A 16,787-nucleotide genomic window follows, 5' to 3' on the forward strand; every position below is an offset into this window, starting at 1 on the left:
AGCTCAAACAGCCCTTTAAACTACACAGAGTGCTATAATAGACCTGCAGGGTTACGTCCCACTTGTCCTGCTGTGTCTGTAATAGCCTTGAACCCTAATTTTCCACATACGTGAAACAGAAAACACGCAGAAGTGCTGTTCACTTAAAGAATAGCTTGTAATACTTGGCTCCTGTAGCAGTTACCAGAAGTGAGAGCATACAGGTATAATGATGATTTCGGACAAGTTTCACAATGGCTTTCAAAAGCTATGTCTATTAATAAAAAGACCTTCACCTCATATTCAACTTCTTCCTCCAGCAGCCTTTTCCTCTACACGCCCTAGAAATGAAAAAAGACACAACTCTTAATCCTGCAAACAGAGATATTTCAAAATAGTTCAGTTTTTTTTTGTTTTTTTGATTGACCATAGTAATGTTATTTTTCAATAATTGTTTTCCTAATAAGGAGTGAAAAAACTGCCTTTTTCAGGGCTGTCAGTGAAATCAACAAAAATTCCTTACAAATTTCTTCATAGAAAATACGACTTATTGCAGTTTGCATGTGTACTCTGCTCATTTTCTCAGGCCTTTACTCTATGGATCGCTAAATGGAGTAACTCCAACAGTCATGCAGTGGAGATCACATATCCTAGTTGTGGTTTCCAGCCACATTGGTCAGCTGATCTGGGCACTGTGTTTCTTTTAGTTACCGGTTCCTGTTGAATTAAAGACTCAACTGGAGGAAAGTTGATAAGCAACAATCAATCAATCATTACCTCTAATGCTGGTAATCGTTCTCACTTATTTGTATATCTAAGTAACATGATTCCTATTGAAACATTTAATCAGCAGGTTTAGCCTTTTATTGAGTTGATATATCACTAGAAGACTGTAATGTTGCAGCTGCTAGACTGTTTATTTAGAGCTTAATTGTGCTCCTTCTTGAATTTCCAGTTTGCGCTTTGGCACCCAAATAGCATTAGGTCATTCATCCTCTGCACCTGAAAATTCAAAAACATACTGACATTTTGTACTAATGAACAACATATACATTAAGGTGATTTTGAACTCTAATACCCGTTAAAGCCAAATGGGAGTGCAGACACAAGCTGTTCAGTAGTCGAGGTAGTAATGGTTGTAACAGTAGACGGCGTTGGAGGTTTGGCGGCTATTTTTGACCTGCTGAACAAATGGCTCAATTGTCCTGCCTCGAGGTGCATGAAATCACTTGATATGTCAGGGGTAATGTTATATAATACTCTCCAAGGGGGGCTCACAGGACTGTGTTTGTGTGTGGTGCAGTTGTCTACTTTTTATTTCATTTTAGAGCGTGTGTGTGTGAGTTTTTCTGTGTCTGTGTGACAGGCTGCACATATTTAAAATATTTTCTTGCAAGGGGACTGAGAGACTGTAAGAGTGTGCGCTGTGGCTTGAGGTAAGAGTGTCCTCAACATTTTATTACTGTGTCAAATCAATTCACGTTGCATTAACCTTTGAGCTAAAATCTTTTTGCTGTGGTCTGCTGGGTAACTGGTCTCTTATTGGCCTCCAGCCTCACTCTGATACCTCCCCCTCCCATTTCTCTCTCACTTCCATGCACACAGCCGTGTACATGCCGAGGCACGTAATTCGGATTAAATTTACTGAAGTCAATGGAATTCTTTCTTCTAAGGATTTATTCCTGTGGCATTCAGGGTATAAAAAATCCCGAAACACTCAATTTTCACCTCAGTTACAGCAACTGTGCCAGACGAGAAGCCCTGGATCTAAATCTGTTTCTGAGTTCCAAACTTTAAGGAAGCTGGGGTTGTTCCCGTTTCCCACTATTGGTGAGAAACAAATACACGGAAAGTAAGATGTCCTAGCTTTAATTAGTATCCTCTTCTTTTTTTGTTTTATCTTTCCCTCACCACCAGTGGCTGGGTTTTGCTGGAGATTTCTTCCTGGTAAAAGGGAGTTTTTTCTTCCCACTGTTGCCTAGTGATTGTTTCTAGGGGATCATCTGATTGTTGGTGTTTTCTCCAGCTACTGTAGGCTCTTCACCTTGCAGTATAAAGCACCTTGAGGTGACTGTTGTTATGATTTGGTTCTATATACATGAACTTTCATTGAAATAAACTTGAATCAAAGGACACATTTTACTATTTGTGTACCATTTATTTTAAAGCTAATTTGCTTTTGTTTATACAATTAATACTTAAGTCACCGATCCTAAAATATTCAGGATCAGTGACCTTGTCTTTGTTCTTTTTTCTTTGAAATGGTTAGTTGCTGACTAAACATTACATATGTAGAAATAAAAATCAAGAACATTCATGTAACAGCCCTGAACAAAAAATAAATTTAGATGTTAACTGAAGCATTAAAGTTCTTTGGAGATACAGGTCCATCATTAATGCTAATCATCTTGCTCATAGATAATAAGTTAGCCTGATTCCTGATACTGTAGAAGCCACATATCAGTCACAAGTTCTCCGAACCAGATGATACCGTCTGACCTAAACAGCTCAACCAAGTCATGATTCAGCTCACACCGACTGATGCTGACCTCGGATCAGATGGCTTGTTGTAGGTGCGGATGTAATAGGATCTGACCGGACTCCTGACTTTACATGTGACTCCGTGTGTGTGTGTGTGTGTGTGTGTCTTGATTATCTTCAGTGACGTTTACAGCTTCAGGCTGATTTCTTTGTAATTGAATAGGAGAACCACACGATACAGGTTTATACAATGCCCATCTGTGGTCAGTGTGTCTGTCTGGGTGTGTGTTTCAGTATATGTAAGACAAGTTTCTGTGAGACACCCCTTTTCACCGAGGATGATGAAAACAAATAGTACTGCAACAGAGGTGAGAAGAGCTGCTGTGTAGTTTGAAATCTCCAGTAAACTAAAACCCGACACGTACAGGAGTTTTGGGCCCGAGGCAGATGCCTATTTTTAGAGAGTAAAACATTCCGATATTGAAGGGTAAAGTGAGGTTGTGCTGGAATTGCATTGAAAGGGGAAAACAATGGTGTTGCTGTTTGTTGACTTTCCAGAAATGTATTTCCCGAACTAGTTAGCAACTTAGGGCAAAGATGCCACTTGACTCCATACCACCATTTGCTCAGCTGTGATGCTTGCAGCTACATGTCCTGCAGGAAGTGCTGAGAGCCAGAGCTGCTCTGTGGCAAAAAGTATGGGATGGCTTTCTGCATTATGTAGTGACGTTTTTATATTGCACACCATAGACGTTACTGCTGTTATGTCTGTCATACCATCCAACAGCCAAAGAGGCAGGCGTCACATGTTACCAATCTCACAAAAATGAGTACAAAATCATCTACAAGTATTAGCTTTTTTTTCTTTTTTCTTTTTTTTTTTGTCCAATGGGCAGAACAAACATCTGTTTATTTAAAGAAATCAAATGAAACCAGAAAATTTCCACATTTGATCTACTAAAATTAGAAAAAACAAAACAAAGAGACTTTCTTTTAAAAATATGATCAACCCTTGATTACCAAACAATTTCTCTTTTTGAACATCATCAACTTAATGTTTGGCCTCCATCTTTGTGTACGATTGAGAATGGAATTGGGTTTTTCCAGAATCAATGTTTTTTTTTCCTTTGTTAGATACGCGCATGTGTGTTTGTGTGTTCATCCCTGACCAGAGTGCAGAGCATGTGCAGGAATGTTAATGCCTTCTTCCTTTGTTATCTGTGCAGACGGCAGAGTGTGATGGTGCATATTCATGAAGCTGCTTTCCTGGAACATGTTAACTACTCCCATGAAATGAAGAGATTTAAATTTAAGAGAAGCAGATAGAGCGATACTGTAGATTCTCTCTCTTCTCATTTTGTTTCTTTTCAGTTTTTTCCCAAATCCTATTTCACACATGTACTTTATTGTAGTTCATTAATGTTTTGCAGTTGCAACAGGCACCAAAGCTGGGTGCTCTGGCAGTCAGCCACTCCAGCATGTTATCACCGTTCCAAAAAATCTCCATGTGAACAGGTCACGCAGTCAAGCTTTGCATCTTGAAACCTGTTATAAAACAAGTAGAGGGGGAAACCAAAGTTGCGCCGATGTACACAGCATTTCAGCAGCGTTCATCAAGTAATTAAATTGGGAGTCTTTCTTTATCCTTCAGGAACGCTCATCAAACTTGTTTACGCTGAACTGGATGTTGATGTAAGTTTTGTCCGATTTTGCTGAGTTAAGTCAAACTACGTCTTCCATGCAAGACGGGCTGAGGCTTCAGCCAGATAAGCAGATATATTGTGTTGTTCTTATCAGCCAAAGGCCTTTGCTGCAGATTGTAGCCACCAATCTCACTACCACAGGCTTTTTTTCCCCCCAGATATGGCAACAGCCACAGGCTATCAGCATATCAGTCACCACTGTCATTTTGATGACTCACTGTTTTCACTTACAACCAGCAATATTAGTTTATTTTAAATAATCGTGCTTACAGTATCACACAATATTTGAGAGAAGAGATATGAGCAAGACACTTAAGGCATTATTATTTATTTCCCTTACCTGGCTCTGTGTTTAAGAAATGTGTGAATTCTGTGTTTTGTTTTGTTTTCCCCTTTTCTTCTGGCTTTTTATGGTGTGTGTGTGTGTGTGTGTGTGTGTGTGTGTGTGTGTGTGTGTGTGTGTGTGTGTGTGTGTGTGTGTGTGTGTGTGTGTGTGTGTGTGTGTGTGAAACGTGTATTATAAAAGATAAAGAGGGAGATCCCGTCGAGTGTGGTGTTTTTTTTTTGTTTTTTTTGTTTTTTTTTTTGTTGGGAAATGTGAAGAATGTGTTTGATGTGAAGGACAGCAGGAGTGTGAAGGAGAAAAGGAAAATGTATACAGATGTGCAACAGAACTGAAGTTGGATTGATCTCTAAAGTAGAGTTTGTGAAGATTAGTGCAATGAATTCTTAAAATTCTGTGAGAAATTACAGAAAAAAATGATTTAAAAAAAAAAAAAAAAAGCAATTTGCTGTTCTCGTACTGTAAATGCAGATGGCATTGAGGGGAAAAATACTGGCCACAGTTGAGTAATCATTCAGGCTGCAAGGGAGTGTCATCCATTTATAGTTCACAACAGTTTGTGTTGGTGTGATGTAGGAACACTAAAACAGCAGTATAATGGCAATCAAACAGTTATTGTAGTGTAAAGTTTATATTTTATACCACATATTGCTGTGTTTTTTTTTTTTGTTTTTTTTGGGTTTTTTTTATAGTAGAGAAACTGTAAAATAGCAGCTTAAAGACTAGAAATGCAGCTGCCGGTACTTTACTGTAATTTTACAGGAAATGTTATTCCTGTGTGGCTCAGCACACAACTTTTAAATGTAATCGTATTTTTTCGATGGTGAATAGTTTCCTCATGTTACACTGGGAACAGGAACATGCCCAACACAACCAGTGCTGCTTTTGGAAGGTGAGCAGCTGTATTTCATCAGCTGGAGAAGTGCCATTCAGCAAATAAACGGTCCTATTCCTGTCAAAGAAGGAACTCAGTTTCTTAAGTCTCCACATTACCCCAGTCTCGGAGTATAAGGATTTATTTATTTTTCGTTTGTTTCATAGTTTAACCTCTGGTCTCCTGAAAAGTATGACACAAGGAAAAACCAAAGTGCCTGTATTGAGCAATGAAGGTGTCCGATGTCATACAAACAAAAACTCAAAGAATCTGAGTTCGTGCAACACAAAGAGAACCTTTCCTCACCTGTGTTATGATTAACATGTTGCAATACCAACTTGGGCCTTAAGAACATTTGTCAGTCAGTCATAGTACTCATTTCCCAAGTTACAGTTCTTCTGTTTGTTGCAAAACAAAGCAAACACAAAAAGTATCACTTTCCCCGTGCTAGAAGAGTGTTTGGAGTAATATCTTAACCGACAGTATGTAAAACAGCAATGGGGAAAAATGGCAGACGATCTGGTGTCTTTTAATGTGTCACTGAGCTAGTGTGTGGCATTCAGCGGAATACAGGAAACGGAGATAATGTGGCTCTCTGAACCACGTCTGTGTCGACTGTTATTTGTCAAACAGGAGAGCACACCTGGTGTCACCTCTGTGACAGACGGAGGCATTCAGATGAGTGAGTTGTTTCCACCTTCAAGCAAATTATAATACTGGGTTAAGATAATTAAAAACAAAAAAACAAAAAAAAAAAAAACCCCAAAGTGACAGAGATGCACTCTGTCAGAGTTTTTCTATCTGTGTGACCTGTATGTGAGTTATGTAAATGGGTGTATTGCTGGTATGCTGAGCTGGTGGAATCCCAAAGCACCTGTTTAGATGAATTGGAACAGGATGTAATGACTTAGATTCCTCACACGATGTTCATAAATCTCCTGATGGAAAAAGTGAAATGAGACAAATTTTAAAAACGTGTAATTAAAAATAAAGTGGCTTTTGTTTCAAATACCTTGCCCTTGACTCAGATTTGGAAATACTCGGTAATGACTCTGTTATGTCCTTAACTTTAAAACTGTTTCCATCTTCACTGTGATTCAGGAGGTGGAGCTCTTTCTGTCTGTTTGTCGAAGTCCCTTTTTCTAAAGACTGTCCCAGATGTATCATCATGTGAATGTAAAAGAAAGAATTACCATGTGTGTGGTATAAGAAAAATGCCATGTGGCAGATTAGGCTACTGAAATATATAAATTCAGTCAGGTTTAGGGCTAATTGGCGAACACAATATTGCTATGGTGAAAGTGGTAAACGCTGTAGCTGTATAACGTCATTGTAACTGTTGTTAGCTTGTGGTTGGTCCTGTCGAAGCTGCTAGTATAGTTTATTTGTAGACTTATTATTTCAGTGGCAGCTGGCTCTTATCTTATTTTTGGAAAAAAAATATAAAAATTGTGATGTTGCATAAACACGCTGATTACAGAGGCAATGAAAACTTCATTTTTGAACGATCAATAAATTATTCATCAGGCTGGTTTTTGTTTATATAAATAGAAGTCAAACCTCACACACTGAACCATTATCATCTCATTTTAATCCCACGCCAACTGTACGGGGGCTGGCAAACAGGATTCTTAGGTAACCTGCAATCTAAGTATCAAAGCGGGAAGAAAATCATGAATTATTTATTGATTTATTACAAAGTAGTTATGTATTGAGCTTGGCAAATGTTTTGGAGGAGGGTGAAACGAATCCAAGTGTGGATTTTTCCTGTCGTTCTCACATGAAGGCCTGCAGCCAGATATCTTTCAGAGGCTTGTGGATGATTTAGGTGCCTCTGGTGTCCTCACTTAACACTCGGTGATGTTTTCACTTCAGAGGGTCGTCCTCATTTTTGCTGTAACACATGCATACGGACACACACACTTGCATACACATAGCAGAGGGTAGTTCCTAAACTTGTTGACAGCCACACACACTAGCATTTACACTTGGATACTCCAACTATGCACCAGCAGAGCGAGATCATAAATATAGAAATATTTTGGCGACAGTTGTAGGCAGGGAGGCCCACACCCATACACGCGCACTTGTGCACACACGCACACACAAACCACAGCCTGGCCAGCTGCTCTGGGAAGACGAGGTTTTGAATGGGAGTGACAGCTGTGGATTCCTCTGGATGAAGGAGGGAGATAGTAGATAGGAAATGTGAGCAAGGAAGGGGGATCAGTTGCTGAAGGAATGAGCGAGTGAGAAGAAGTGGTGGAAAAGGAGAGCGGGAATGACAAAGAAAAACACAGATGAATGAAAACCCGTGGGGTGCATCAGAATTCCTTTTTCCTCAACGAACTCCCTGCAAATTGAACCGCACTCTATGGAGCAGAGTAATATCAAAGCTGATCAATATAACCTACCCATGGCCCTAAAAAGTATCCTAGTATCAATATGTGTCTCATTTTAAAATAAATGTATTATTTCAGGTTTGAAAAAGATTAAATAATGAGATGTAAACATGTCCTGGCAGCAGTTAACTTTTTGATGTAGCACACAGTTGAGTTGGTACTCTTAGAGAGAACAAAGAAACACAGAGCGTTCCCAGAGTAAAGAGCATGTGATTCTAACTGTCAGTACCAGACTATTTATAAAGATCCTGTGTTGCACAAGGCTGATTTAGCAACTTCGTGGATTTTTCTTTTTTTGTGAATACACCCCCATGTCTTGTGCTTTTTACTCTGTTTGATTAGCTGTTACTATTGTTGCTCTGTACTAAATGCTAAATGACAAAATCTGTATTTGCAATAGGTTTTCTGAGTCCCTCCCCCAGTGACTTGGATCTTTCCTTGTAAGACGCTTCGTAAGAACCTAAAAGTCAAGATGAACAAATCATTCTTCTTTTCTTCCTTTCCAAAAATGGAAAAGAAGAAAAAATTAACAGTGTAATCAGGTGTCGCCATGGCCGACAGACAAAACAAACAGCTCCACCTGTGGAAACCAGGATCCATTGAAAAAGATGTCGAATTGCTGTGACCAGTTTGCCCCATAGTGGCACTTCTCCCCCGCAAAAAAAAAAGTTATAGTAAGCTTTACAGCTGAGATTTTTTTTTTTTTTTAATATGCTGTTTAAAAAATTTGTTTTAGTCATTCCTGTAACATGTGTTTTGTTAACATGTACTGACAACAGTGGAAAAAATTTCTTGCACCACTCCTGCTTCCTAAAAATTAGCTGAGATAATGTCCTAAAAAGCCAAAGTATTCCTTGAGTAGTGGAAAAACTAAATGTCCTGGTCAAGTAGCACTGCAAAGTTCTTGAACTCTTTAAGCTGTGTCTGAGCCTATTTAGTACTACAAACAATTGAAATGGATGAAACACAACTTATCTGGGCTGTCAATAGCTGACTTAGTAGTTTTCCATGTGCCTATAACGTGTGTGTTCATTACATTAGTCTGTTGCCTTCAGGGCCAGTGTTAGTCATTAATCTGAGTCGTTAATGGATGTCAGACTCTCGGCTCATCGTGAACAGAAATGGCGATTTGAACCGATCGGGCGATAGTGTCCGACAAAGAGGCCTTCAGAGAAAGCAGTGTTATTCTAATGAGAAACTTTCCAGCTGTAGGGCTCAAGGGCACTGTGGCAGCGTCAGCGTCACAACAACAGCAGGGGGAGGAGGAGAGGGGAGGAAATGGGAGTCTAAACTGAGCTCTTAAACAGGAAGCCACCCTGGTTCTCTCATTGTTGTGTTTTTATAGACTCGACTTCCTGCTGACATGACCGCCCCCGTTACCATGGTTGCAATCCATGTTGTTTATGGGATGGACTTCAAAGATCCCCTGGTGGCAAGACACTAACGGTCACTGCTGTGTCAAGAGTGTGATGCGGAAAATGTGTAGTGTGTTTGTGGGGCTGAAATATGCTTTTAGTTGTACAGAGGTGTGTGCTCGTGAGGATTTAGAACGCTTCCTTTAGTGTTACTACAGATGTGAGTTATCACTTAATTTATGTAGTTCAGATTTTATTTGTTATACTTACTATACTAATTATGATATTCTTAGGACTGTTTTGCTCCAGGTGAGTGAGGGAGTGTGAGCAAAATGATGAAATGAACAGTCTGGTGTCAGAGAGATTCGCCAAATAGAGGCAGAGAGAGGGAGGGAGGAAAGAAAGAGAAGGAGTTAAAGAAAAAAAAAAGAGGATGTGGCCGACAGTAAAAGATGACTGGAGGGGAGTGGAGCTCTCTGTCTAATTATAGATCCTGCTGTGAGTTGGCTGAGGCAGAAGTGCTACTGGGGCTTTCACATTGCCGGATATTTACAAGACAAACACGGGTATGTGCCACTGACTTTTTTATTGTTACTTCCATGTGTGTACTTGTGCATGCGACAGTTTGGGTTTTTTTTAAGAGAGAGTACGGTGAGGGAAAACTTGTACGAAATTCACTGGATACCGCGCACTAGAACCCTGCTGTGATGTGTGCGTCTGAGAGTGTGATGACTGACCTCAATCAGCCCAGCTTGTGTATTAAAGAGAGCGGTGCAGAAAGTTAAAGAGCTTCTTTCTTGCGTTGTTTAATTCTCAGCCCTGTGTCTCACTTTTCTTTGATACTGCACTACTGTGCTTCGACAGTTACTACTAAACTTTTTTTAACAGCGGCAGCACAGTGTGTGTGTGTGTGTGTGTGTGTGTGTGTGTGTGTGTGCTCTTGCTGATCTCACACACAGCAGCACTGGATGTTTATGGAAACTCGTTGAGGACTTGGGAAACTGGACCCTCAGTGCATTATACATCAACCTTCTTCTATTACACACACACACACGTATACTGACATAACCACACACTTGCAGTCCCATCTGTTTGTTACACACACACACATGCACACACACCTTTTATACACTTAAATGGTTTTGGGATGACTGCTCTGGTTGTTTGCACGTGCCAGCGGTTCCTGTGAGGGAATGGTGGCAATATTAATCGAATGAAATCAATCAACATGTGAGATTTTTAGCGTTTACTTCAACTTCCATGTGCCCGCAATACTATGCAGTAAAACCTGCCTTTGACATAGTTTTCTGCTGCTATTATCGATGGATGGTTCTGGTTGAGTCAGCAACATAGAGGAAGGTTTAAAATGCACTTCCAGCATAAAGTTCAGATTTTTGGTTTGGCAAATAAGGAAGTGAGAAGTAGTAGAATTTCAGGAATATACGTTGCACGAGTGTGCAATTTAGCATCGAGGGAATTTCTAGTAGTAGCCTAGTATAGATCAAAAGTCACGCTGCTAAGTGCTGTCATTTGCCAGATTTACATTGCATCAGAAAATGGTGACATAAAGTTTCATAAAGCCACTTCTATTTGTGTCAACATGTGGCTTCAAGAGCTGACCATTTCTCATCCTGCTTCCGATAACTGCTGCAGTGTGTTATTTTAGTTTAGTTTTTGCAGATTATAAGAAGCTGCTTACTTAAGAAGAGCCAGGCTTAAACCCCATGGGTCTGATCGTGCATTTGTTTGCTTTGGATGAAACTGGAACTGTTTTCCTTGGCAAAGCGCTCCAAAGACATGCTGCAGGCTTGGATCAGGAATTCTATGGAGCAAGTATTCACGCGCACATCCTCAAATACCATCACACTAAGCGCACAATGGTTTGACAGGTGTTCAGAGTGTGTGCGCGATCATATTTGACTCCACATTATAAACACAGGTGGATTCTTCTATTACATAAGCTTGAAAAAGCACTGTAATAACATGGATGAATGCCGTCTCAGGCTTAAAGAGAAAGACTCGAAAATCGGAGTCAAAAGGCAGCCTTCTTTCAGATTTGATTTGATTTGATCTCTGAATGTCGTTGAACCTCTGTTAACTGTGCTTATTCTTTCCTTCATCTGAAAGGTCCTAATTTGCATTGGAGTCTTTTTTTGTGCCTGCAGCTCAACAGATACCTTGCGGTAATGACATTTTTATCTTCTGAAATTAGCTGGTGCCTCTAAAAGGTGTAGTGTGATTTAGACACACACGCATGCAGCAGAGAGAAAAGAGAAGGAGTTCTAACTATATTTGGATGTGTGACAAGACACAAAGTGGTTGATTGTTGACTTTATAGTGAGTGGTTCTCACTTGTGGCACTATTCTGGCTGTCAGCTCTCAGTGAGTGAGAATAACTCGCCTTATCTACACGGTGTTAAAGAGAGGGGACCTCTTCACCTTTCTTGTCTGCTTGTACTTTTTTCGTTTTGTTTTGGGGTTGTTTTTTTTTCTTTCCAGTGTTCCTCAGTTTTATTGCAGCGGCTTTTTCTCTCTCGCCCCATTTTCCACTCCACAAGATGGTTTTGAGGAAGAAAGGGAGAGAGGAAAATACCAAGCGAGGGAGAGAACGAGAGAGAGGCCTTTGCATATCCTTGTCTTACCTGTAAAACCAGTCCAGACTGAGCTGTACACCAGTACAGAATAAAAGAATAGAAGAAGGGAGGACTCAGATGTAAGGGATTACCCAAAATCACTTGCTGTGGGAAGGACTCCTTGTCTCTCTCTATCAGTCACACACATCTGGACGCACCCATTTGAATTTCATGTTGTCTTCATTGAGGACATGCACCTAATCTACATAATCTGCCTGATAATTCAGCACATTCCCAACGGTTTCTGCAACTAGGCGAGCAGTATCGTACTGCACCCTTGGTAATTTTCATAATGACACACTGACACTCCCACACGTTCTCACTCGCACAAACACACTCACTGAATGTAAACCTCTCAGTTGAATTTGTCTGTCTTTGTTTCACAAAGAGCTTAGCTGTGTGTCACCGTTAAATCCAAATTTCAAAATAAAACGTAACCTATTACAGTGTTAGGTATGTTGAAGTTTTAATCTTGGCAACAAGAAGTCTTGGAGTTCTGTGCACATTTAAACACACAGAGTAGTTACTTTGTTACCCTTGACTGGAAGATGTGGGCACCGTTTTGTTTTAGTATAAAAGTCTGCCGATGCTGAATGCACGACCACGTTGTTTTCTGAATGTTGGTCTCAGATTTAGTGTAAGGCTAAAAAAAACACATTAACAAGAAGCACAGCTCACTCTCTGGGCAGTATTTACTGTTAAGGAAACAGTACTATCGTTTATATATGTGTGTGTGTGTGTGTGTGTGTGTGTGTGTGTGTGTGTGTGTGTGTGTGTCACTGGACATAAATAACTTGACCTTATTATATAGTATTTTACTACTTCAGTATATTTCCAAATAATTAGACAGCACATTCTCTCTCTTGACTGTACTTCCTTTAGTGATATAACATATTTTTGGGGTCAGCTATTAAAAATCATAGTTATCAGGCTTTCAGTAAACATTTTTCTCAAATAAATCATTAAGTCGACCTTGAAGACTTTGATGGATGAAAGTCATATTTTAATGGATAGTTAAGATGACCCCGCCCTACACCCCAGAATTCTTTCCAAACTGTCATGTTTACACACAGAAAGAATGGCACACACACAATTACCACGCATTACCAAAAACATAACCTCTTTGGTACTCCTCCGGAACTTTGGGACAAATAAATACATAAAACCCATCAAGTTCCAAATGCAGTGGGGGTTTTAAAATAAATTTAAAATTAGTTTCTCAACTTTCTTTGGCTTTCATGAGTATCATGTTACTAATGCTCGAAAAAGGACCTATTGCTTAAATGTATGTGTGCATGATATGCATGTTATTTTAGCACATGCATTCCCAGCTCTATTTGCAGAAAATAGCTGTGCTTTTTAAATAAAATCAACATGCAATCATAAGCACAAGGCCAAGATTTGTTATTTCTATCTGAGTGCAACATGCAGATGTAATGAAGTGTAACATAATGCCATTCTTTAAGGGAACTGAAAACACCAGAGCCTCGTATTACTGGGAGAGGCCCCAGAGAGAGAGACTTTGAATGATTTAAATGTGCCTGCAGAAGTTAAACCACTACATGGTGTCTAGCCTTAAAGTCATGTTGGCTTCATGGGCAGCTCATGAGGCATTCAACCAGGATGACTACTGAGTCCTATCCGGTTGTTCAGTCTGACGTCACTAGCCGTGTCTGGGTCTAAACTCCGCTGCAGGTCCATATATCAAACGATCACTGTGGCATTACTGAGAGTTGAAAAACTGTCTAAAGTCTTTCATCTTTAATAAAATGATCAGCGTTCTGCTCTACCAGGTGTAACAATTGAGTTTAACATCCAGGCATCCATGAAAACGGAATTTATGACATTTAACGGAGTTAGAAGTTAGCAGGGAGTTAGCTCGCTAGCTTCTATCTAAATACAATATAGCATGTCCTGACTGCGGGGTTTTGGAAACAAATTAAAACGTACAGCTCTGTTATCACTTCCAGCATAAATGAAGACAGAAAACTAAACAGCAGTAACGTTTGTAGGGTTACTGAAGTTGGGCTAGCTGGTATATAATGATGTGCTGCGTGACCGCTAGCGACACAGCTACGTTAGCATAATATAAACAAGCTAACTTTTTTTTCCACTCGATAAAAGTTACCGTGAGTGTTCTCGGTGGTCAGGAACAAATGTAATCGCATGGCAGGATGCTGTAAACAGACCAAACTTCAGCCAGGAGAACAACTGAGATAATCCATCCACAATACGAGGTTAGTCATTCATATACTGCTGCATGGGCTGGGCTGTAGTTACATCCTAAGGTTTTAAAAACTGAGCTTAAATAAATGATTAGCGGTAATAAAAGCCGAGGGAGGTCAACAGGGATCACTGACTGTTTTAGGAGCTTTTTGAGATCAAATAGAAGAAAATACATAAAATTAAACATGTTAACAACACAAAAGCCATATTAAACGCAGACTACTTTAGACCCGGAAGTAGGATTCGTCGCGTCATCACTGAACAACCGGATACTCCAATGTAAGCACATCACAATACTAGAAATGCAGTAGTTTGTACCAAAACCAGTATAATTACACGATTTTCAACCCCCCGAAATACAAAAACAAAATGATTGTCCTGTGTTTAAATAATTACTGGCAAATGTTTATATCTTGTTAAAGGACAAAGACCAGATATTAGGATGGTTGCGTTTACTTTGGGTCTTCATTCACAGTGAGGTTCCACGCTAACGGCATGTCAGTGCGAGGCTGTGAGTGTGTGTGTCCTGCACTCCCGTTCACATGGGCTTACCGGACAATGTCTGGTCAGGGTCAAGAGTGCTGGAAATCAACTGATTCCAGTCCCCTGGTCAGTCTAGTTTGAATGCAGAGTAACATGTAACAGACGTTCCTTAGAGGTCTGCTGGATATCAACAGTGTCAAATAAAGTTATAGCTTGGTACACAGATTACACATCAGGGAGTAACAAGTTTATAAAAAACTTTTTTACATTGTATTCTGCTGAGATAATTGCGCTCTACTGCCAAGTGATTTCATGTTTTGTAAGTTCTTCATAAAGACAAGCAAGTTTAGCAACATTTGGCAGTAATGAGGATTTTTCCAAACTCTTGAAATTAATAAGAGAAAGCTGTTTTGTGTGTGTGTGTGTGTGTGTGTGTGTGTGTAGGTCAGCATTTCATGGACATCTTCGTTGTGTTTTTTTTAATTTATTTTTTTGTTTTTAATTTATTTTTTTTGACAACTAACTAGAAGCTGCAGGTGACATCACTGGGTTACTCTAGAAGAGAGATTGTGGTTTCCCTGTAGAAACAAAGACGTCTATGTAGGTAAATGTTGGAATAGAGTGCCATTTGCTATTTATAACTCAGGAGAGCAGGGTGACAGACACTGGTGTGTGTGTGTGTGTGTGTGTGTGTGTGTGTGTGTGTGTGTACTGTGCCAGCCTTTGTTTCCTTGCACGAGCATGTTCTCCTCTACATTTCCTCAGAATAATGACGTTATTATTCTGTGTTGTCATTAAAGAAAATATGTGTGCATAGCCGCCTGTGTCTTTGTGAATGTGTGTGTTTGCCAAGGGATTTCTATTATTCCAGCCACGGCCGGCATTCGGGATGTCTTTCTGCATTTGTAGCCTAATATGGAGGAAGAGTACTGACGATCTAATACAGTAGGTGAGGTTTAATGTTTGTTCTAGGAGACACAGCACTACTGACATCATCTGTCTTCTGTACTGTTGTGTTCATGCCCAGCCTTGTCGCAGATTGTAAAAATAGTCACCTTCTGAAGAAGTCCATGCACATTATGTAATTATTCACAATGAATAAATCATCCATTTACAAAGCGAATGATGATCAGCGTGAGATGCACAATGTCAACATGGTGCTTTAAATTTCCATCTTCAGTCATTCTGCGGTCACTGTAATAAACTTTAAAAAAGCATCAGCACAGCTTCTTGGCTTAACCAGATAGTTTTGTTGTAAAACTTTAGACTTCTGGCTCGGACGGAATTAAAAGTTCAGACAAAAAAAACAAGAAAAATCTTCCCTCCTTTATTTAAATCTTTTACATTTTCCAAGGCCAACTAAAGGGGCTGGATTGGCTGCTTTTAAAGGTGAGTTTCTGGCCCTCAGGCAGTTTGCTTGACGTTATGTGGTGCACATAAACATGAATGGTCCTGTATTTCATGAAGGGCAGCAAGATTTTGAAACTGAAAGTGTGTTTTCTGACTACATTGAGTATTTTTTTTTCTTTCTTTAAACTCCTCTGTTAGCACTCGTGACTGAGGTAACCTACAAAATGTAGTAGCTGTCAGACATGCGGTAAAGGACTTCTTTTAACCTAAACCACAATCTTTTCTCAAACCTAACCAAACAGTGAGAGAAAAGGCAGCTTAAGTGTAAAAATATTTATTTTTATGATAGTGTGGGATTTGAGCTGCAGTCTCCTTGGTGAAAGCTGTTTGACTTACCTGACCACCACCGGCTCCTGGCTCGTAAGGTGGTCTTGTTTTTCAGACTGGAAGCAGATCGTTTTGTTTGCACGAATACAAATAAGATTAATTTTGGCGATTACTTTACAAATTCCCCTGAGACTGCGGCGTCTATTCATTTCCCTTCATGCCCATATCCAGTCAAGTGCTGCTATTGGCATCAGGCCAGGCCACGCTGTGAGTGACATTTACTTCACACTCTGCAGCCCGACATCTGAGCGGCACCCAAGATGATGTCATATGAAGTTATTTCATTGTGCTGTGTGTGTGTGCGTGCACGCGTGCGCGTGTTTGTGCACACATGCAAGTTTAAGCATTAGGCAGGTTTGTGCAATCGGTATTTACTCAAGCCTATTTTGTGTGCAGCTCGTGATTGTGTGTAAATGTTTTTTACTGTACGTGTGCCTGCTTGCTTTCGGAAAGCTTGTTTATGCGTGGGTGGTTATTCAAATGTGTGAATAAATAAACCGACATATGCAGGTGAATGTGTGTCACCTGCTGCAGCATTATCCACATGTGTGGTGAGATATATTTGAATACC

General features: G+C 39.9%; 1 protein-coding gene across 3 annotated transcripts in view; it reads left to right on the forward strand.

The window, feature by feature from the left end:
* hdac7a (histone deacetylase 7a) overlaps positions 1 to 16,787 on the forward strand; it is a 75,858-nt gene that overhangs the window by 38,752 nt on the left and 20,319 nt on the right. The window lies entirely within an intron of this gene.

Source organism: Aulonocara stuartgranti (genome assembly GCF_965226115.1).
Source record: "Aulonocara stuartgranti genome assembly, chromosome: 20".
NCBI classification, from domain to species: Eukaryota; Metazoa; Chordata; class Actinopteri; order Cichliformes; family Cichlidae; genus Aulonocara; species Aulonocara stuartgranti.